The sequence below is a fragment of the Lissotriton vulgaris genome, chromosome 2_2, assembly GCF_964263255.1.
Source record: "Lissotriton vulgaris chromosome 2_2, aLisVul1.2, whole genome shotgun sequence".
NCBI classification, from domain to species: Eukaryota; Metazoa; Chordata; class Amphibia; order Caudata; family Salamandridae; genus Lissotriton; species Lissotriton vulgaris.
In genome coordinates, this window is record NC_141688.1 from 92,996,387 (window position 1) to 93,019,755 (window position 23,369).

The 23,369-nt window shown below is 50.5% G+C and overlaps 1 protein-coding gene across 2 annotated transcripts in view; it reads left to right on the forward strand.

Annotated features, from left to right (window-relative positions):
* UBE2Q2 (ubiquitin conjugating enzyme E2 Q2) overlaps positions 1 to 23,369 on the forward strand; it is a 687,285-nt gene that overhangs the window by 632,842 nt on the left and 31,074 nt on the right. The gene's annotated exons all lie outside the window — the stretch shown is intronic.

Genomic DNA, 23,369 nt, shown 5'->3' on the forward strand with positions numbered 1-23,369 from the left:
GTACACTATGCATTAGATCGCCACCTGGTGTTGGGCTCTGGTGATTGCAGGTTGTTGTCTTCTTGGAAGAAGTCTTTGTAGTCACGAGATAGGTGACTCCTCCCTTGAACAATACTGCGCATGGGCATCGACTCCATCCTTAGATTGTTTTTTTCCGCCACTGGGTTCGGATGAAAATTTCTCCGCTCCGGCTAGAAAAGGACTTTTCAGCAACTTCGAAGCGCAGAAATTCCTCAAACTTCTAGACTACCTTCGACATCGACTACAATACTTTCGACGTCCTCAGTTCCATTCCATTCATCGATGCAGGCCGCTGGGCCTACTGATGCTGTGCGGCCTACACCACATGGAAAGAACTCTGTTTAAAAGATGCCCGGTATGTCGAGCAAAGTTCCCACATAGCGACCACCACGAGGTTTGCAACATCTGTCTATCGCCGGAACATGATGAGTCGACCTGCACAGCTTGTGCGTCCTTCCGATCGAAGAAAACAATCTGAGATCGGAGAGTTTGTCGACACGAAATGAGGTCAGCTCCAGTACCGGAAGACATCTTCAATGAAGAGGTACCCCTAGTTCCCGAAGAAGACTCACCTGACCTCCAGATCATATCAGAGGCAGAGGACTCCGACGACTCCATTTCATCGGGTCAGCGCGTGAGTAATTCTGCCCCTGCACCACATATTCTGTCCAAACTGAAGGCAAAGGTCAGCACTCCGCCCAAAGGGCCCAATCGAGACCGAATACCTACTTCGAAAGCCCCGCCTTCCAGCCCAGCTCCGAAGAAAACAACTAAGCCTTCTAGTGCCTCGACACCGAGCAAGCCTCTCTCATTGGCACCGAAAAATAAAGATGCCTCGGCGCCGAAAATAAGACCCTTTGGCACCAAAGCCTAAAATAGTACCGGCACCAAAACATAGACGTACTGGTACCGAAACCGAAAGAAGTACCTGCTCTGAAGCCGTCCACTTCTAAACCTTCTGCGCCGAAGAACACAAAGCCTGATTCCGAGGTGCCCAAATCCTCGAACATGCCTACGAAGCCGAAAACTACACCTTCAGCACCGAAAACTGCGCAACAGGACGTTATAACACCTCCCAAGGCTAAAGACACACGACAACCTCCCCTGGTACCGAAAAAATAGACTCCCAAGAAGGTTGTAGAGCAGGAGGAACTTTTTCGACCAGATCCTCGACAAAAGAAGATCTACATCGACCCAAAGACAGGTCATATAGGTGCTACACCTCACAAGAAGAGACCAGCAGATGCACCACTCACACCTGTGGTTCCTGCCAAGAAAAAGGACTGTGCAACATCTCCTATGCACCCTTCCTCTCCTATAACTTCTCTTCCTTCTTATCCTGTTCCCCTTCACATATCACCTCAAATCTCTCCTGTACATTCCCCATTATCACATTCCTCACAGCAGAATGATGATGAATACAATTTGGGTGGCGGGGAGGACATGCAAGAACCACATTCATACCACGTAGATGAGGGTATATGGGACTTTTCAAACCCAAAAAATGTGCCTATTTGGGACTTTACAAACCCAAATGTGCCTGACATTCCTGAACCACAGCCATATCCATCAAAACCTTCCCCTCCAGAAGATACCATTGGTTTTGGTCATCTGTTAAACAGAGCTGCTGTTTACCATGGGGTCCCTATGCATTCTGATGACATTGAGGAAGATTTTCTCCTAGATACCTTTGAGCAGTCTCTGCGGTCTACTCAAATTCTTCCCATGATAAAGGGGGTCATCAAACATGCTCCAGAGGTATTTAAAGACCCTGTACGCACTAGGATATTAAACCCTAGAATCGAGAAAAAATATAGACCGGCACCCACAGATCCAGTCTACATTAAAGGCCTCCTACCACTAGATTCATTAGTTGTGGCCAATGCTAGAAGAAGGGCAAATTCTCAGACTTCTGGAGAAGCACCCCCACCCGACAAGGAATCCAAGTGATTGATGCGTCAGGTAAAAGAGTAGCTGCACAAGCTACAAACATTTAGCGTATAGCAAATACACAATCCCTCCTCTCTCGCTACAATAGGGCTCATTATGATCAATTAGAAAAAATACATGAGCACCTACCAGATCAGTACAAGGATCAAGGAAAGGACATTATACAGGAAGGCAAGCTAATCTCCAATGCCTCTACAAAATGCGCGCTAGATGCCGCAGACACCGCATCCAGGGCTGTAAATACCAGTGTCATACTTAGGAGACATGCATGGTTACGCATTTCAGGGTTTAAACAAGAAGTGCAAACCACCATTTTAAACCAACCATTTAACCTAAACCAGTTATTTGGCCCAGAAGTAGGCACTACACTGGAAAAAATGAAGAAAGATACCGACACCGCAAAGTCTATGGGGGCTTTACTGTCTACACCAGCTAGAAGCTCCTTTCGTTTCTCCTTCTACAAAGGAGGCTCCAAACAAACTGGAGCAGACACTACAACATCTTTCAAATCACAAACGTCCTCTACCAAGGGATACTTTAGAGGAGGATACAGAGGCAATAATAACCAAGGAAGAGGTCGCGGTAACAATAACAACCGATCCTCTTCCGCCACAAAACCGTGACTCTCTGCTCCCCCACAGCATTCCACTCCTGTAGGGGGCAGATTAACACAGTTCCTGCCTGTCTGGAACTCCAATACAACAGACAAGTGAGTAAGACAGATTATCCAACATGGCTACTGCCTAGAACTTACAGCAGCCCCTCCAACCATTCCTCCCAGGCAGCGTCCAATGTCTACAGACCATCTGACTCTGCTTCAACAGGAGGTTCTATCACTTCTACAAAAAGATGCTATTCAAATAGTTCCTTTAGAAGAATAAGGAACGGGGGTTTACTCGCTGTACTTTCTAATTCCCAAGAAGGACGGAACACTAAGGCCAATTCTAGACCTCAGGCCTCTCAACCATTACATATTATCAGATCATTTTCAAGTGCTTCCACTGCTGCAACAAGGCGACTTTCTTACAACACTAGATTTAAAGGACGCCTCCTTCCTTATCCCCATACATCCTGCTCACAGAAAGTATCTCAGGTTTGTTCTGGAAGGACAACATTATCAGTTCAAAGTCCTTCCATTCGGAGTGACAACGGCACCATGTGTATTCACAAAGTGCCTGGCAGGGGGCCTTGGCTTGGAAGCCGATGGAGCTGGCTGTGTGAGCGCCAAGCTCCGCTTCCAATCCCCATGTGATCCTGAAGATACTTGACCCCCTGAACTGCCCGCGATCGATGTGTGGCTGCAGGGGGATTTGCGGACCTGCCCGGGCTTCTGATTCTCGGCTGCTGTTAGGATTCTGGCAAGATTTACCCCCAGACCGTCCGCCGCGGCGCATATTAAAATGGCGGCCCGTCCAGAAAACAAAGGCCAAAGCTGTGGATTCGTCCGGAGCTGTTAAACGGAGACCCGCAAAGGAGATTGGCAATCAAAGAGAAGCGGCGGGCCGGCGGAGGGACTGCCTGCTGCGGAGCCTGCAAATCCTGACTGCATGAGACCTCCGAGGTCCCGTGGGCGAGCTAACGGGGCCGTTTGCCAGCGGCCGTGACTGCCCTAGAAGGGCGAGATACCCCGGTCCTTGGACTCCGGGGGGTGGTACCATCTGCAGAGGAACGGCTGCGGACTGCACTGCAGAGGGCAGCGCACAGATGACTTTTGGCTCGACTGCAGTGGCATCACCCCCCTGGACCCTATGATAGGGGGCTGGGTTGTGGCACAGACTGGGATCCTGTCCTGGTGCACCGGGCGTGGTGGACGTCGGCCACGGGCAGCGGTGACTGTGTGAAAGAGGAGCGAGGGCTATGTGGCCCTGTGGCGTGACGTGGAGCGGCTGTGGTGGGCCAAGTGGAGGACCGGGGGTGCTCACGCTCCTGCTGCGGTGAGTGGGGGACGGCCTGATCGGTGGCCCCGGGCGGCGGAGACGGCTGTGGAGCTGTAAGGGACGGCCGTGACCTGCGGGCTGTGGTGAGAGTGAGGGACACGGACTTGGCGGCTGGAGAAGTCACAGCAGTCCCACGCAGCGGGTTGGAAGGGGACTGCACCACCGCGGGAGAGGAGGTCACACCTTGTCCTGGCCAATTTCTCGGGCTGCAACAGCAGAGCGGGAAGGAAGACCGGCTCGGGAACAACTTCCACATACGCGGTGTAACGGCGCTGTGTTGGGTGGCTTTCCCCAGCTGAGACATCCAATACCACGGCTGGAAGTGGAGCGGGCACAGTGCTCTTGTTGGTAGTGGCGGCTCGAGACAGTGGTAGCAATGCTCTGCTGAATGACTATAGCGGCATAAGCTGAGTGAGCTACTAGAGCTACCAGGGTAGGGATAATAGAGACCCTCCGGTGCGGGGGTTCTGGACTCGCTGTTGTATCCTTTGTGCTAGCGTGGAGAACCCTGTGTTGTGAAGCGGGTCCGTTGCCCTGGACCGAGGATTAGGGACCGCTGAGATTATATCGGGGGATTGGGGCACCGAGGCGTCCCTGTCTCGACAGTCCACGCTTCAGTGCCTGAACTATGGGGGAACCAGGGCGGCGACAGGGGGCGGGACACCAACCACCGGATGAGGAATCAAGGTCTCACACTGATACGGACGATGCGGGCCCTTCTCATGACCCTAGGATGCAGCAACAGTTCGACAAGATACAGGCAGCAATTGCAGACTCACGCACGGCCCTGCAGCAGGACATTGCACAGGTAGCAACGGGGTTGGGGCTCCTGCGGGCGGACCACTTCAAGTTGGTTGATAGGGTGAAACAAACAGAGGATGCGCTGCTGGAGGTGGTGCCGGCCCATAAGGAGTTAGGCAATAAAATGGTGTACGCACTGGCGCGCATACAGTCCTTGGAAAGAAGGGCAGAGGACGCTGAAAGCCGTAACAGGAGGAGTAACATCTGAGTTGTGGGTCTGCCGGAAAAAGTGGAAGGGGCAGATATGGTGAAATATCTGGAAGACTGGCTGCGCACGGTGGTGGCGGCGGAGGGACTCTCGCCCTTCTATACGCTGGAATGGGCAAACAGGGTGCCGGCTAAGCCCCCGCTGCCTGGACGTCCCCCTTGCCCAGTGGTGGCTAAATTGCTGCACTTTAGGGACAGGGATCTTTTGCTTCAGAAGGCCAGAGCAGATGGTCCGTATCAAGTGGACAACTGTAAAGTGACAATATTCCCGGATTATACGTGGGAGACCCAGCGCCGTCAAGCCTCCTTTTTTCAATCAAAAGAGAACTGAGATCGGAAGGCATTCAATATGCGTTGCTGTTCCCGACAAAGTTAAAGATAATGCTGGATGGTACCACGATGTTTCATGACACTCCGGAAGACGCTTGGGCGTGGCTGGAGAATTACAGAGCTGGAACAGATCGCAAGGGCCAGTGCCGCGGCGAGTCGGGTGGAGGCGACAGGACCGGCGGAAGCCTTCACAGGCACAGACTGAACTGGAGAGGCAGGAAGCACTGGATGCGGTGATGGCTTTGTTGGGAGAACCTCTGCTGCAGTCACCGGAGGGCACGGACTCAAAAAATAAGGCCCAGTCGGAGACTGAGGCCTCGGAAGCGGAGAGCATTAAGTTGCCACAGGTCACTCCAGCAACGGCGGATGGACTTTTGGATGAGTAACGACGACCTGCTCCAAGGGGTTGGGTGCATAACATTGGGACCTGTATTGGAGATTTGTTCGTGGGCACTGTGGTGTGATAGTGTGGATTCGGGATGGAGCCCTGGGGGATGGTGCCTGATTAGTTGGGCTGGTGTGGGCCGTCGGCTCCATGAACGGCCCCTGACTTCTCCTAGTGTAAAATGGGGGCTTTTAGGGGGCTGGATGTCTTTGATGAAGGGGTGGGAGCGGGGGTTGCTCGGTTAGTAAGGGTCACTCGTTAGCACAAGTCCTCCCCATAGCCCATAAGGCATGCCTACAGTGGCTACTGCTAGGCTTAGGTGTGACTCACGAGTTGGGACGGTTTGGATGGGGGCTAGCAATGTTGTTCTAGGTCCTATTCTGGAGGGGAGTGGGGGGGGGCGTTTGGGTTGGGTGGTAGGGTGGGGAATGTTAATTGTCGGTGTGTTCTGCTTTTTGCTGGGGAGGAGTACCAATGGTGGCATGATCATGGGGACCACACCTGATTTGCGATGTATAACATGGAATGTCTGGGGTCTCCACACGATGTCACAGCGACACAAAATACATGCATTTTTAGTTCGGAGAGGGGTACATGTGGATTAGCATTGCAGCGCAGATGGAGAGGGCAGGTATTCAGCACCTCGTACTCTGCATTTGCAAGGGGGGCATTGATCTGGATCAGGGCCGGAGTCCCATTTCAGGTGATACGACAAACGATTGACCTAGAGGGGAGATTTGTGGCAGTTGGAGGGCGTCTGTATGGTAGAGATGTAACGTTTTGCAGCATTTATGCACCGAATGTAGACCAGGCACTTTTCCTAAACAGGCTTTCCGGAGTTTTAGCTCAATATTTGGCTGCCCAATAGTGCTAGGCGGAGATTTAAACTCGATATCGGATCCCTCGTGGAACAGATCACACCCCCCTTGCTGGACTCCCCGGTCCATAAACTATTGACTCGATTGGCAGACTAAGTGGAATTTGGTGGATGTATGGAGGGTTCAACATCCGCAAGATGTGGATTATTCCTTTTTCTCGTCTCTGCACAAGCTTCATGTCCGGCTGGACGCGGTATTGTATTCCCAGTCAGTCGCGGCTACTGTGACCAACTCAGAGTACCTTACTAGAACACTATCCGATCATAACCCATTGATGATAACTATGCACTGGACAAGGGAAAGGTCGGACGTCCCGACTTGGAGGTTACGACCAGAAACATTAGAGGATCCTGTGTTCCGAAGGGAAGTGGGGGAAGGGATCGTGAATTATTTTGTTGAAAATGCAGGCACGGCTTCCTCCAGAGTAGTAAAGTGGGACGCCTATAAGGTGGTGCTAAGGGGAATCTGTATAAGCAAATATGCTGGAGTGCGGAAAGCGCTGATGCAAGATGTGGAAAGGGCCGAAATAAAATTGAGACTGCCAGAACAAAAGCAGCCAGAGAGACCGGAAGTGCAGGCCGATGTTACGGAAGCTACGAAAGCTGTGGCGGCGGAGATAGAGAGGCTGCGCTGTTTTGACTATAAGAGTTACCTATCAAAGACCCACGTAGAGGGAGATAAGGCGGGCACTCTACTGGCATGGCTAGCCAGTCCATCGCCGAGGGGGTCTCCGATATTGGCACTGGCAATTGAGACTGGGGGAGTAATGTACTCCCAGAAAGAGATAATGGCCAAGTTCCAGGAATACTACAAGTCCTTATATGGGAGTAATGTGATTAATGACTGGGGCTATTGGCTGTGAGTTTGTTTATCTATGGACATGTTGATTCGACCAGGTTATTAGAAAATCAATAATGGTAGACTGTTTGATTCCTACGATGCGCCTCGGTCCCAAGAAGGGTGGGTTAGGGAGGTTTTTTTTGGGGCGGGGGGGGGGTAGTTGCAAGATGCCAGATTGTTGTGCAAAAAACCAATAAAAATATGTTTAAAAAAAACAACAAAGTGCCTGGCAGTGGTAGCAGCACATCTCAGACGACAACAAATACATGTCTCCCCTTATCTAGACGACTGGCTCATAAAAGCCAAGTCATTCGATCAGTGTGTCCAACACACACATCAAACAGTTCAAACGTTGCACGACTTGGGGTTTACAATAAACTACACCAAGTCGCAACTGCAGCCTTTGCATATACACCAGTATCTAGGGGCTACACTAAACACGTCTACAGCCCTAGCGTATGCCAGTTCAGCCAGAATACAAAGCATTCAAGCCTGAGTCAAAACTTTTCAACATCAACAATCTCTGCAAGCCAGGATGTTCATGAGACTAATAGGCATCTTCATAGTACCACACGCAAGATTGCAGATGCGTCCATTACAAGAGTGCCTAGCACAACAGTGGAACCAAGCTCAAGGTCAGCTCAAAGACCTGGTGTTGGTGGACAACCGCACGCATCGCTCTCTGCAGTGGTGGAACACCAAAAACTTGACAAAGGGGTGGCTGTTCCTCGATCCTGTTCCACAAGTAGTGCTCACAACAGACGCATCCCTCACAGGATGGGGAGCCCATCTCTTACATCACACAACTCAAGGCCAATGGACCACTCAACAGAAACTGTTCCATATCAACCATCTAGAGCTGCGGGCAATATTCTTAGCACTCAAAACTTTTCAACTTCAAGTACAAAACAAAGCTGTCCTAATCCGGACGGACAATATGACAGCCATGTACTATATACAAAAACAGGGGGGACACACTCTCTGCAACTGTCCCAGCTTGCACAGAACATTTGGAGATGGGCCATTCCTCAAAACATACATCTGTTAGCGGAACAACTTCCAGGAGTTCACAATCAGATAGCAGATCTGTTAAGTCGGCAGTCACAACAGATTCACGAATGGGAACTACATCCACAAGTTCTTCAACCATTCTTCCAAAGGTCGGGGCACCCACACATTGATTTGTTTGCCACCCACGAAAATACAAAATGCCCAGCCTTCGCTGCCAGGTTTTCACACCCACTGTCCGAAGGCAATGCGATATGGATGAACTGGTCAGGCAGATTTGCGTACGCTTCTCCGCCTCTCCCACTCATTCCATTAGTAGTGCGCAAGCTCAGACAAAAGTCTCTCACATTGATCCTAGTAGCTCCCACATGGGAGCCCTCAGCCCCACATTATTCAACTTGTATGTGAAACCGCTGGCTGATGTCGTCAGGCAATATGGCCTTACGATGACATCGTATGCCGACGACACGCAGCTGGCGGTGACACTCAGTGGGGACCCTGAGGTGACTGCGCCCAGATTCCGGGCAGGACTGATAGCTGTGGCTAGCTGGATGCGTAACAACTGCTTACAGCTTAATGCAAAAAAGACCGAGGTCCTGACTGTGGGGAAGCAGGCGGAACTCTGGGGAGACCAGTGGTGGCCTCCTGAACTGGGGGCGATGCCTATTCCAGTGGATGAAGTTAAAAATCTGGGGGTATGGCTGGATTCTAACCTTTCTTTTGCCAGCCATACAAAGAAGACAGCAGCCACCTGCTATGGCATTCTGCGAGGACTCAGACCAGTTCTCAAATTTTTCGACCCTCCCACACGTCAACTGGTGGTGCAGGCCTCTATCCTCTCTCGGATAGACTACGGGAGTGCCTTGCTCCTTGGAGTCAATCAGGCGGAGGCGACGAGGCTTCAGAGGGTGCAGAATGCTGCTGCACGGGCCATTGTAGGTCTCCCGAGTCGATGCTCTGTCTCTCCTGTCTTGGCCTCTCTGCACTGGCTTCCGGTCAGACAGAGAATCAAATTTAAGGTTCTCTGTCTGGCATTTAAGATCTTAAAGCTGTCTTCACCTCCGGCCCTGACAGGCCTTATTTCTTCTTATGTCCCTTCGCGATCCCTCAGATCCGAAGCCCAGTATCTGGCGATCAAGCCTAGGTTCAGGCTTAGCAGGATGGGAGGACGTTCCTTCCGCGTGCTGGCGGCAGAGTTATGGAATTCCCTTCCTGTTCACATTCGGGCCCTCAACAGCTTGACCCTTTTTAGAAGGGCCATTAAAACCCACTTGTTCATCTCTGTAGGCTAATTTTCCCCTCTGTCAGCTCTGATCTGTTGTGTTGTTGCATATGATCAGGCGCCAGGACGCCCCTTCGCTGGGGCAGCTGTTGCGCCTAATAAATGTTATTAACATAACATAACATAACATGGGCACGCCAACCGTGGTTCACCACACTACTAGATCTCTCTCTGGTTCCACATCAAAGCTTCGGCTCACACCCTCCCTGTTAACACAAAACCATGGAGAAATCAGACACCCAGACCCAAAACAACTGAATTTGGCGATCTGGCTCCTGAAGTCTTAGAGTTTGGTTATCTTAACCTACCACCAGACTGTATGAACATCATTAAAGAGGCTAGGAGACCTACTAGCAGAGCATGTTATGCCGCTAAATGGAAAAGATTTGCCATTTATTGCAACAATAACCACATTGATCCCCTGGATGCTTCCATCCAAAATATAATTTGCTACCCTTTACATTTGCAAAGGTATAACTTGGCATATTCTTCCATACGCCTGCACCTGGCAGCAATTGCAGCCTATTTACATAACAGGCAACATCTGTCTCTCTTCAGAGTACCTGCAATCAAAGCATTCATGGAAGGATTAGAAAGAATAATCCCACCTAGATTGCCACCTTCTCCTGTGTGGAACGTGAATCTTGTCCTTACAAGACTCATGGAGCCCCCTTTTGAGCCTCTACATAAGTGTGAACTGCAATTTCTAACATGGAAAACAGCTTTCTTTGTTGCCATTACTTCTCTCAGAAGAGTAAGTGAGATACAAGCTTTCACTATACAAGAACCATTTTTTCAAATACATCCTAACAAAGTGGTTCTTCGATCTAATCCAAAATTTCTTCCAAAGGTCATCACTCCTTATCACCTAAATCAATCTGTAGAGTTACCTGTGTTTTTCCAAAACCCAGACTCTGTAGCGGAAAGAGCTTTACACACATTCGATGTTAAGAGGGCTCTCTTATACTATATTGATAGAACTAAATCCTTTCGAAAGACAAAACTATTTGTATCTTTCTCTCCTCCACACAAAGGCAATCCCATCTCCAAAGGTGGGATTGCAAGGTGGATTGTAAAGTGTATACAAATATGCTGTATTAAAGCTAAACGTACATTAACAGTTCCTCATAGAGCGCACTCCACTCGCAAACTATGAGCCTCTATGGCTTTCTTAGGAAACATACCCCTAGAGGATATATGTAAAGCAACAACATGGTCTACACCTCACACCTTCACAAAACACTATTGTGTTGACGTGCAAGCCAAGCAGCAAGCAGCAGTAGGCCAAGCTGTCCTTAGAACTCTCTTTCAAACCACTGCAACGGATACAGGTGACCACCGCTAGGAGGGACACTGCTGCACAATCAATTCATAGTGTACAATCTGCAGCTCATATGCCTCGAACAGAAAATGCTACTTACCAGTATGCATCTGTTCTTGGCATGTAGAGCTGCAGAGTTGTATATGCCCTCCCGCTTCCCCGGGACTTGTATCTTACTTAGATGCACACGCATGGACATCCTTTTTTCTTCACTTCTACTAACTCCATCATTTCCCATCATGGCGAAAAACAATCTAAGGATGAAGTTGATGCCCATGCGCAGTATTGTCCAAGGGAGGAGTCACCTATCTCGTGACTACAAAGACTTCTTCGAAGAAGACTACAACCTGCAATCATCCGAGCCCAACATCAGGTGGCGATCTAATGCATAGTGTACAACTCTGCATCTCTACATACCAAGAACAGATGCATACTGGTAAGTAGCATTTTCCTTTTGGAGCTTTTTTGTGATATCTAGTGTTTCACTCGACGTCTGGAGCCTTTCTCTTCCATTTGCTGTCTTTTTTGGGCAGCTAAACCACCTTTATGGTCCAAATGCTTTATTCGACAAGTGCCCGGAGTGTGGTAGGAAGAAGGCCAAGTCGGACCATCACAGAGTATGCATACTCTGTCTTCCATCAACACATGTGCCTGACTCCTGTGATATTTGCCATTCTTTCTCCAGGAGAACCCTGCATGACTGGGAGAAGATCCGTCTTAAAGGCCTGGAGCAGAGAAGACATCAGGATGCAGGTGGGACCTCTGAGCATGGAGGGACTCTTTCTTCATCCTCTGCCCGTGCATCAGCCTCTGGGGCCTCTGGGGGGGCTCCCCAGTCAAGAGAAGGCCCAGAAACAGTCCTGGTTGATGGCTACGGCGTCAAGAGGTATGACGACGATATGCTCCCCGTCGACCCAGGGCTCTGGGTCGAAGTGACGTAGACGTTTGGCGTCGAGGGGAAGGACATAGAGACCTCGGACGAGGTCGACGTCTAGAACTTCAGACGACATCGACACACCATTGTCGTCGCGCTGAGTCTCGAAGACATTAGCGCTCGTCGTCGAGGCGACCCCGCCGTTCGGCGTCAGCGGCGACATGAATGTCGGCGTCGAAGAGAAGGTCGACACGATTGACGTCGGGGCGAAGGTCGACGTCAGGGCGAAGGTCGACGTCCAGGACCGTGTCAAGTGGACGTTCGTCCTCTCTGATTAGCGTTTCCACATCAGAGAGTCCCCTGGTCGCTGCGGTGCCGGCACTCTTCATCGAGGGATTCAACCTCCCGCGCACCCTCCTCGAGGCCTGCTCGTAAGAAGAAGAGAGTAATTCGGTCTCCGGATTCGGAATACTCCAGGACCTACTCACCCTCACAGCCTAGAACACCTACGCCTCCTCCTCCCCCTCCTCCTCCTGCTCCTCCTGCTCCTCCCCCTCATCCTCCTCCTCCTCCCCTTCCTCCTCCTCCTCCTCCTCCTTCTCCTCCTCCTCCTCCACCTACTCCACCTCCTCCACCTCCTCCTCCTCCTCCACCACCTCCTCCACTTCCTCCACCTTCCCCACCTCCGCCAAGGCCTCTGATTCCAGCTCAGCTGCCGTCTTTTCAGCAACCGCATGTGCCGGTGGTCCTGGCTGTGCCCAGAAGACCACGGTCCAGATCCTGGGCGAGACACCGCTCTCGCAGTGGGCGCAGAACTTCTACTAGATCGCGACATCGTCGCCGCAGAAAGATGTCACGGTCCAGGTACACAAGGGACACAGACTCTTCTAGCGGCAGGAGTTACTCACCTACATTGTCAGACTCTCTGCCTATGAGGTTTTCGCCAGTTGATGACATAGCTACGTTTCAGGACGTGCTGTTGAGGGGGACAGCGAAACTGGGGATCGCACTGACTGTGCCTTCCCCGTCCACTTGTCATCCTCGAAACACTGCAACGGAAGCACATCTCTCGTCTGTTGCTGCCTTTGGTGCCAGGTTTGGAGGAACCGGCCATGGAACTGTTCCTAACGCCTGCCTCGGTGAAGTCTGCTCCATCCAGGCTTCAGAAGAAGTACAGGCCCCCAGATTCGGATCCTGCATTCCTCAGAAAGGATCCTACCCCTGATTTGGTCATTGTTGTAGCAGCCAAGAAATAACATTCTACGGTCCCGTCATCCAAGGTCCCTCTAGACAAGGAGAGCCGCAAGATGGACTCGGCGGGAAGGAAGGTCTGCAGTACAGCAGCCTTTTCCATGAAAGCAGCAAGTTCAACTGCGCTTCTGGGCTGATATGACCGTTCGTTATGGGAGTCTCTCCAGCAGTTCATTGAACTCCTCCCAAGGGACAGACTGGAAGATTTCCAAGCGATTTTAAATGAAGGCAGGATGGTTTCCAATCAAATCAGTGTGGCTGCGGACACCTCTCTCCTGGCGGCTCATGGGTACTGTCACGGGGTGAATTTGAGACTCCATTCCTGGTTGCGACTTACCTCCCTGAAACCGGAGGCACAAAAGCGGATTGCCAACCTGCCCTTTTCGGGTTCCCCGCTTTTCGGGACCCATGCGAATGAGGAAATGGCCCGCATGAAGGCGGAAGTTGAGACACTCAAGGCTGTGGACTTGGAGAAGCCAAAGGAACAGCGGAAGACTTTCCGTCCCTACCAACGGCGCTACTCCAGCGGTTCCAGCGCGGGCAGGGTCTCCAAGCTGGGCAACAGCAATATCAGAGGCAGCCCTTCCAGAAGGGGCAGAGGTAACCAGCAGTCCACATCGGGGAATAAGGGTCCGGCTGGGTCTAAGCCCTGAGGGATTACTTCCCTCTCTTCTGTTCCCCACTCCGGTGGGGGGGAAGCATTCAGAATTTCCTGGCAGAGTGGAGAAAAATTACTCAGGACAAGTGGGTGCTGAATATTGTTTGCAGTGGATACAGTCTACGTTTTCTGAGCCCTCCTCCAGCTATTACACCGGTTCGCTCACAATACCTGCTGCGCGAACTCCAGGCGGAGGCCGATACACTGTTGAGAAAAAGGGTGATGGAAGACGTCCCTCCGTTTCAAAGGGGAAAGGGTCTATACTCAAGGTACTTTCTTGTGCGCAAAAATAACAAAAACATGTTCAGGCCCATTCTGGATTTGCGACAAGCAAACAAATGGATTTCCAGAGAAAAAGTTTGCATGCTGTCCTTGCACAAGATTTATCCTCGGCTGCATCGAGGAGACTGGCTATGCGCAATAGATCTGCAGGACGCGTCCTTCCACGTGCCCATTGCACAGAAGCATCTGAGGTTCCTGCGCTTCCTAGTCGACACAAATCACTATCAGTACACCGTACTTCCGTTTGGTCTAAAGTCTGCACCTAGGATGTTTTCGAAATGCATGGCCGTGGTGGCAGCGCACCTGAGGAAGACCAAGGTGTTTGTCTACCCGTACCTGGACGACTGGTTGATCAAAGCATCCACCTTCCAGAAACCGCATTTGCATTTCAACAGGACGGCTGTTCTGTTGAACCAACTGGGTCTGCAAATCATGTCCAAGTCTGTCCCGACTCCTGTTCAGGGTCTGCAGTACTTGGGAGCCTTCATCGATACTCTCAGAGCAAGCGTGTGTCCTTCGGAGGAGCGACGCTAATCGATCCTTCGGAAGGCTCAGACTTTCATGTCCATTCCATCAACGACCGTGAGGACGGTGTCTTCTCTCCTGGGGTCGATGGCTTCTTGCATATTTCTCACACCACATGCATGCATCCACATGACACTGCTGCAGGAATGTCTGGAGGATCAATGGGACCAGAAACGAGGGAGCTGGGAGGACAGGATCCGACTGTCTCAACAAGCTCAGGAGTCCCTGAAGTGGTGGTGTTGAGCAGAGAATCTCCTCAAGGGGGTCCGTTCCACAAGGACATTCCCATACAGACCATTGTGACGAATGCTTCTCTCCAGGGCTGGGGAGCGCATTCCAACCATCTACAGATACAAGGAACGTGTTCCCAGGTGGAGTCCACGTATCACATCAATTTTCTGAAACTCAGATCTGTTCATTTGGCACTGAAAGCCTTTCATCCGTCCTTCCGGACCAGCTCCCTGCTTGTACAGACGGACAGCACGACCACAATGTATTACCTCAACAAGCAGGGGGGCTTGAGATTGCGCACACTGTCTCAGGAAGCGCAAGCAATCTGGCACTGGCTACTAGCCAGGTGACTTACAATAACGGCTACCCATCTACCAGGTGTGCAGAATGCTCAGGCAAACACACTCCGCAGGCTCGTTCAGGAAAACCATACGTGGGTCTTAAACGACGAGGTGTTAGAAAACATCTTCGCAAGGTGGGGCACTCCAGACATAGATCTGTTCGTCACCGCCGACAACAGCAAATGCCGAGACTTTGCCTCCAGGTTTTACCAACCGGAGACTCTAGGGAATGCACTGTGGATCAGCTGGTCGACCAGCTTTCTGTACGCTTTTCCGCCCATTCCCCTCATTCCAGCAGTGCTGATCAAGCTGTCCCAATGCAGGGCTCAGATGATCCTCATTGCTCTGGAGTGGCCTCGGTAGTGGTGGTTCACCGACCTGCTACACAGGTCTCTCCAGCCCCATCTGCGGCTTCCATGTCGGGCAGACCTTCTCACGAAGTTTGGGGGGGCAGATGGTGCACCCCAACCTCTCATCGTTGAGTTTGGCAGTATGGCTCCAGAGATAGTGCAGTATGGATACTTGAACCTCCCTGACAACTGCATGGAAATACTCAAGGAGGCTAAGAGACCGTCCACCTGGACCTCCTACGCCTACAAGTGGAAGAGGTTCTGCATTTGGTGCACGTCCAAAAATGCTGACCCTACCTCCTGCAAGGAAGATATCATCCTTCCATACCTGTTGCATTTAGCTAAATCTGGCCTTAACTTCCATTCTATTAAAGTTCACCTCGCAGCTTTAACTGCGTATAGGAAATGCCCTTCACAAACTTCCTTTTTCCAGATACCTGTAATTAAAGATTTTTTAGAGGGTTTGAAGAAGGTATTTGCCCCCCCCCCCCCCGCCCCCGTTAGGCATCCTTCACCTTCGTGGGAGCTGAATGTTGTGCTGTCAAGGTTGATGAAGAAGCCTTTTGAGCCTATTCATAAGGCTTCTTTACGGCGGCTTTCCTTGTGGCTATAAAGAGAGATTCAGGCTCTGTGTTGTTTGGAACCCTATACTGTATTTCATGCTTTCAAGGTTGTCATGAGGACTCACCCTAAGTTTCTCCCTAAAGTGATATTGGATTTCAATGTCAATCAGACGATCACTTTACCGAAGTATTTTCAACATCCTTCCTTTCCGGCGGAGAGTTCCCTTCATTCACTTGATGTGAGACGGGTGTTGAAATCTACTTAGATAAGACCAAAGACATTCGTAGGTCAGATCAGTTGTTTGTTAATTACGGTTCAGTCACAACTTGTCTTGCCACTTCCAAACAGTCCATATCTAGATGGATTGTGTCCTGTATACAGCTATGTTACCTGAAGGCTAACAAGACTCTAGGGGGTAAGCCTAGAGCTCATTCAACTAGGAGCAAAGCGCTACAGCGGCTTTGCTACGTAACTTTCCCATTGCAGACATCTGTAGGGCGGCTACGTGGAAATCTGTCCACACCTTTGCTAAACATTACTGCCTGGATTCTGATGCCAGGAAAGATATGAAAGTTGGGCAGGCTTCGCTGAGTAATTTATTTGCTCAGTAAGGATTTTTTTTCTAGGTTTCTTCCACCGCTGGGTATTGTTGTTAGGGATGGGCTTGCCATTCTATTCACAGATTATGACTATACACAGAGGTCCCCTACTCAACAGCAGACTCTACTACGGAAACGCCCTCTACACGGGATCCCCGACCACGCTCATCAATAGACTACAACGCATCCAAAACTCCTCGGCACTACTGATCCTTGATGTACCACGACACAGCCACATCACCCCCCACCTGAGAAACCTGCACTGGCTCCCCGTCAACAAGAGGATATCCTTCAAGCTCCTCATCCACGCACACAAGGCACTCCATAAGACCGGCCCAGCCTACCTCAACAGATGGCTCTCCTACACCCCCAACCGCCAGCTACGCTACGCCGACCTCTCACTCGCCACCGTCCCGTGCATCTGAAGAACAACCACCGGTGGGAGATCCTTCTCCCACCTCGCCGCCAATACATGGAACACCCTCCCACTGAGCCTACGACAGACCCAAGACCTGCTGACCTTCAGGAGGACACTAAAGACCTGGCTGTTCGATCAGTAGCCCCACACCTGTTTGTGCTTTCTTTCTCAACCCCTCCATTTATAAATCCCCTTCTCTGCCCTGGCGCAATAGGCATTCCCCCGGACCACTCTCATTAAGTGTGAGGGCGAGTGTACTAGCAGTGCTTAGCAATTTCTTTCTTTGCCACAATAAAGCCAGTTGAGGCCAATTCCTGCCAAGGTTCTCTGTGCCCAGGAATTCCTCCACCCCTTCATTATTCTCAACTAACCTACTTTAGGATCCTGAACTGTAGGAGCGTTTGAAATGTACGCTGAGGTGTGATGGATTTCCTGCCATTACGGCATTACATGAGGACAAGCCCAAACCATGCGATAAAAGTATTTGCCCATGGCCCCACAAACTTAGTTCGAATTCTACACTTTTTCAAAGTGTACTGGGGCTGCAGTAAATCCAATAAAAAAAAAAAAGTGCCATTTTGCCAAACATAACTTGGAAGTTATGGCCAAAACTTTCTTCCATAGCGGCCTCCTACCACTCCTCATCATAATCATCTATTTCGCTCCCCTGCCTCTCAAACACCTTTTAGGCGGTCAGGCACATTCAACAGGAGGGCGCCATAGTACTTTTATTTCTGACAGGTTGTATTCAGGCAGGGTTTAAAGGCAGGTTGGTATTGCAAATATTAAAACATACCAAAAAAAAACTATGACTTACTCAATTCAAACTCTTCTCCTAATTGTTTGAATGGCAGGAGATGGTCGTGGTAGCATATACTTCCCAGTCAAGAAGTACCAATGGAGTCACATTGACAAAAAAGCCCTGCAATCATGATACCTGTTTGAGGCAGGTCCCTACCCCTAAGGTGTCTTGTCCATGAGCTTCCCAAGTCATATAATGTGGGTGAGGGCCCTAAGCCAGCAGAGCAGGAGGAATCTAGTGACCTGCTGTAGTGAGCATCCGGGGGTATCCCCATACAGAAGACCTAGAGCCCCTAATTTCTCAAAAGTGGCCTCTCCAAGAGGAATCATGCCTGTCCCCTCCACAGTCGGAACAACCTGTGCCACTCAGTATTACAACTGTTGAGTGGGAGATCCAAAGCCACCCATATTCACAAGCAGCATGGATTTAGTATAGAACGTTCTCTGGATTTTATCAGCCCAAACAAATCGAGAAACCAGTGCCCGCAACTCAAAAAAGAACGTGAGTGAAATGAGGACTGGGTAGTTCCGACACTCACAAGAAAAGTGAGGGCGTACCACCACTTTATAAAGACCACCTCATCCCATTATTTTAAGGGGTAGTGAAACTTGGTCTGCAAGTAGGAGTAATGTTTAGGGCGGTCAAGCTGTCTTCTGACCTCAAGAAACATGGATGCCTAGATATTGGAAAGCGCCTTCCACTTGTTGGCCACAAATACCTTTCAACCCAGAGGCTACGCTATATATACATCCATTATTTGTCCGGCACAGAAGTCAAATTTTCAGATATTGTAAATAAAGAAGCATGCCATCAGCGAAAAATGACACACTATCCTCCATCTGGTCTGGCCAGAAGAAACCACACATTTGGGTGTTTCTCCTGAGCAACTCCTGCAAAGGCTCTATTGCTAGATCAAAAAGGAGTAGGGAAAAGGGTAGCCCTGGTGTGTACCGCGTACAATAGGGAAGAAAGGCGAGAGCACCCAAAAAACTCACTCATACTCTGTCAATTACAGAGGGCCGCTACAAACACACACATCTAGGACAAAAATGTATTTCGTGGAATTCTTGAAATAGAAGGGGACAATGTATGGTGTCAAAGACTGTTTCATGATCCAACAAGAGTAAGGCCGACGGGCTTGCAAGTCCTCCATGTGGGCAACCGCTACCTGAAGTTTATGTAGGCAAAGTCTCCTATCTGTATCCAGCATAAACCCATTTTGGTCCTTAAGAGCAGGTTTTCCCCACCACATTTACGCCTAGTAGGCAGATGTTTTGCCTACAATTTGACCTTGTCGTTAGGAAGATAGTAGGCACTTTTCTCCGGGGTTTTATTTGGGCGTAAATGACTAAAATCATGGCGCAGCTGAGATCGTGTAGTAACGACTCAGCGGTGCATCCATCATTTATAACCGGTAGAGGTGGTGAGGCGTTAGCAAGGAAAAGTATTTGGAAAAAAAAATTCATCAGTTTGGACTCAGATTTCCCTGGGACGAGGCCATTACCACCGCCTGAATCTCCTCAAGTGTCAAAGGTGAGTCCGACATCTTGCGGTCAGCTGCAGATGAGGTTTACAGCATAAGGTCATCCATGATGGGAGCATGGCTAACCGCCAATGATGGCGGCTGCAAATTGACGGAGCTCCACGGCAGGACCCACTAATCCTGCTCCAAACAATGGGGGCCATCCGACCTTGATTTCCCCTGCCACTGATGCGGAAAAGCGACAACACATTGGGCCAGTAGCAACTCAAAAATGGCACTTACTGCGGTGATACACCGACTGAAGGAAGGGCCCTGGGCAGTAAGGCCCGTCGGAGATTGGCACAGAGACTGGGACTTGAGTGCTGCCACCTCAGAACCTGAAGAGCAGGGAAACGAGAGACTCTGAAGACCTCACCGCCTCCTAGACTCGGGCGGGAGACCCCCGCTGATATCTGTGCACTCAGGTGAGCCCGTGAAGCGAGGTTGACCTTGCCCTGCGGGCCCGGTGAAGAGCACTGTGTGGGGTCGACCTAAGTCTGGTAGCCGAGGCAGGGAATAACTGCAAGATGACCAATGCCCTGTCGGGGACTCACCTGCAGCTGGGCGCTGGAGCGACCCTGTATGGCTGGCGGCTGGTAGTAGTGCGGTGGTAGAAACTGGGACAGAGCTGCAGACTGCGCTCCCTCAGGGTGGGCCTGGGCGGCCAGCGGAGTGTGTCCCTCCTAATTAGGGGAAGATTCCTGGGCAGGGCAGGCATGGCGTCAGCACTCCCTGCGCCCAGTTTGGAGACGCGACGGCCGGAGATTGCTGCACCAGGGAAGACTAGCATGAAGGTGCGGGCATGGACTGTGCTCTTGTTCAATTAGGGCCTGATTGACTCGCGTTTGAGCGAAACCGCTGTGAATGTGACTGAGTGTCCCCATTTTTGGGAAACTGAAGGGGTTACGGCAGAAGCACTATAAAAACCCTGCACTTCTTATCAGCTGTAGTTATATTGCGCCCCAGAGACGAGACGTGCTCCAGCTCCAACATCCCTCTCCTGCAATACAAGAAGGTACATGTAAAATTTCACCAATTCTGGAAGCATTAAAAAGGGTGACATGGCAAACGAGTAAGACACACAAAGGAAAGTTTAGGTCAGTCGGAAAAGCAATCCATAGACTGCCCATACTTAATGTCATTAACTTGGGAACCTGTGGGGCCCGCTTAATTACTATAAGCAGCTCTGAGTGAGTACATAAGACTCACCGGTTGTGTACATGGACCGGATTTTTCCACAGTCACAAAGAACACCCTGCCTGTAACAATACTATAGCGCTGGCCACCAGAGAAACTGAGCCTTGAATAATAAACACTGGCAGAGACTCCCCAAGTCCAACTCCACTACAAGTCTGTGTGAGGATCCTCTGCGGTGCAAATAGAGGATTTAACAGAAAAGCCCGATCAGGATCCTCTATTCCGATCCTCTTACCGCCCTATTACCCTCCTGACGTCGGATTGCAAAATTCTGGGAAGGGTTCTGGCAGATAGATTCACTGAGATACTGCCTAGACTAGTACACATAGACCAGAGTGGGTTTGTACCCAGGAGAAACACCTCCCATAATACACATCGCCTGTTTCAGGTCCAGGATGGGGTCTGAGACAGAATACCCCGCACGGGGTGCCTCGTTCTAGATCTGGAGAAGGCATTCGACACCCTAGCGTGGCAGTACCTCTTTGAGACGCTGCGACGAGTCTGCATTGGACCCCGCTTTATAGCATATACGTGGCTATTTTACACCAACGTAACCACAAGGGTTAGAATAGGCCGCTATATGTCCTCCCCTATCCAGATCATGCGCGGCACGCGCCAGGGATGCCCCCTGCCCCCAGTTATCTTTGCCATCGCCATGGAACCGCTGGCGGTGAGGCTAAGGGAAGTGGCCGCACATTGGGTATCCCGCTGGGAGGTCGCACCCATTGCGTCTCCCTTTCTGCAGATGATCTCCTTATCTCCGTTAAGGACATCACAGCAGACCTCTCCTCCCTCTGGTCCATGCTCACAGATTTCGAGAGGGCTGCAGGGTTACGTGTAAATTGGGAGAAATCCTCCATCTATCCCCTGCACCCGAATGCCCCACAACGGGAAATTGGAATAGGGGAGTCCTCACTGGCATGGACGGGTGACGCCCCATGTTACCTGGGTATTCGACTCTACCATGACTCCCGGGACCTCCTGGAAGGCCGTCACTACCGAGCCCTCCGTGGGCTTTAAAGTCAAGTAAGCTTTTGGCGGACCCTACCTTTAGCCCCCATCGGGAGGGCAGCCTTATCAAAAATGTTAATGGTGCCCGACTGCTTTATGAATGAATGAATGAACACTAATTTCTATAGTGCATGGCTACCCTGAGGCATCCCAGCGCTGTTAGACCAAAAAGCTCGGAGAGACATTCACTGAAACAGATGTCTTTAATCGCTTCCTGAAGGCGAGATGGTTACTTTCAAGCCTGTTGTTATCCGGGAGGTTGTTCCAGCATTTGGCTGCCAGGAAAGAGTTGGCGACCACCCATTCGAGCTCGCTTCACTCTAGGTACAACCAGCAGGTTACGCTGATTGGACCGAAGGGATCTGAGAGATTGGTGTAAACGGAACAGGGGGAGAAGAATCTTAGGGCCATCGTTCCAGATAGACTTGTGTGCCATACACAAGATTTTAAACGTGATTCTCTCATGAATCGGTAGCCAATGCAATTGTCGTAATGCAGCCCTCACCAAACTGCGTCTGGGAACATTCATAAGCAGCCGAGCTGCACAGTTCTGCACCGCTTGCAGTATATGAATGGATCCTGCTGGGGCCCCGAAATAAACAGCATTTGCATAGTCCAGCCGCGAGAGAATCAGCGACTGGACTAGCATGCGTCTGGCATCAGGAGGAAGAAGAATGAGGACCTTTCTAAGGTAATATTCCGGTTAAACCTCCGCGGTCCTTCATCCATGAGTTGGATTCATTACTGATCTCCCTGATCTGGGGTAGGGGCCTTGCAGGGTGGCCCTATCGACGTTACAGCTGCTTCACGATAAAGAGGAATGGGTGCCCAGTCCTTTGAGAACGATTTCTTAGCGGCGCAGCTGCAGCGGATGTCACGCTGGACGGCGCATCGTAACCTCAGGGAATCAGAGACCCCTGATGGACAGGTAACGGTCCCGGAGCTGACGCAAATGCTCCTTCCGTGCACCAATCACTCTCCGACTCACCCATTACTGGTCAAAACGGCCAGAACCTTTATCATGCGGATTCACCGTATGTCCAGGAACTTCCCGCTGTACTCCCCAATATTGCCACTGACGGGACTACCTAAAGTTCGTGGGTTTTACTCCACAGGAGATCTCAGGACCTGGACTGAACACCTGCTCACGAAACAGAGGCCCTGTTCTCCGACGGTCAATTGATCTCGTTCGCATGCCTGACCGAGGGAAGCGGGCTTCCAGCGGGTCAATTCCTACTCCATCGGCAACTGTTAGCGTACTGCAGACGGACCTGGGACCTAGGGGATAAGGGACCCAAGACTCATCCGGTACTACACACACTACTGCATATGAGGGCGGGTGTGAGAAGTTGGCCTGATATATGATGCTCACTAGTTCTAGTGATCACCTTGTATCAGTCCAAACAACCCTTATGTTGATTGGTTGTAAGTCAACCTTATAGACCAGCTATCCTAATGGTAGCATGGACAAAGCAGTCTTAGGCTAAACTCTTTTGGCATGTGAAGCCTGCTGTTTTACCACCTATAACCCCTTGAATACCAAGTGAAAGGACACCACACAGGTTGTTATGAAAATAAACAATATATTTATTAATAACAAACACCTCTGAACTCTTTGAGGTCAGAGGGCTAAGCACATGACAAGACTCTTAAGAATAATACGTTTAAGTTGCACAAATTACAACGGTGCCCTAGGGGCACGAGAAACCATATACTAAACAAGTGGTATAAGGAAATTGATAGAAGGAATGGAGCTGTCCAGAGGCTGTAGGATCGCTGGGACT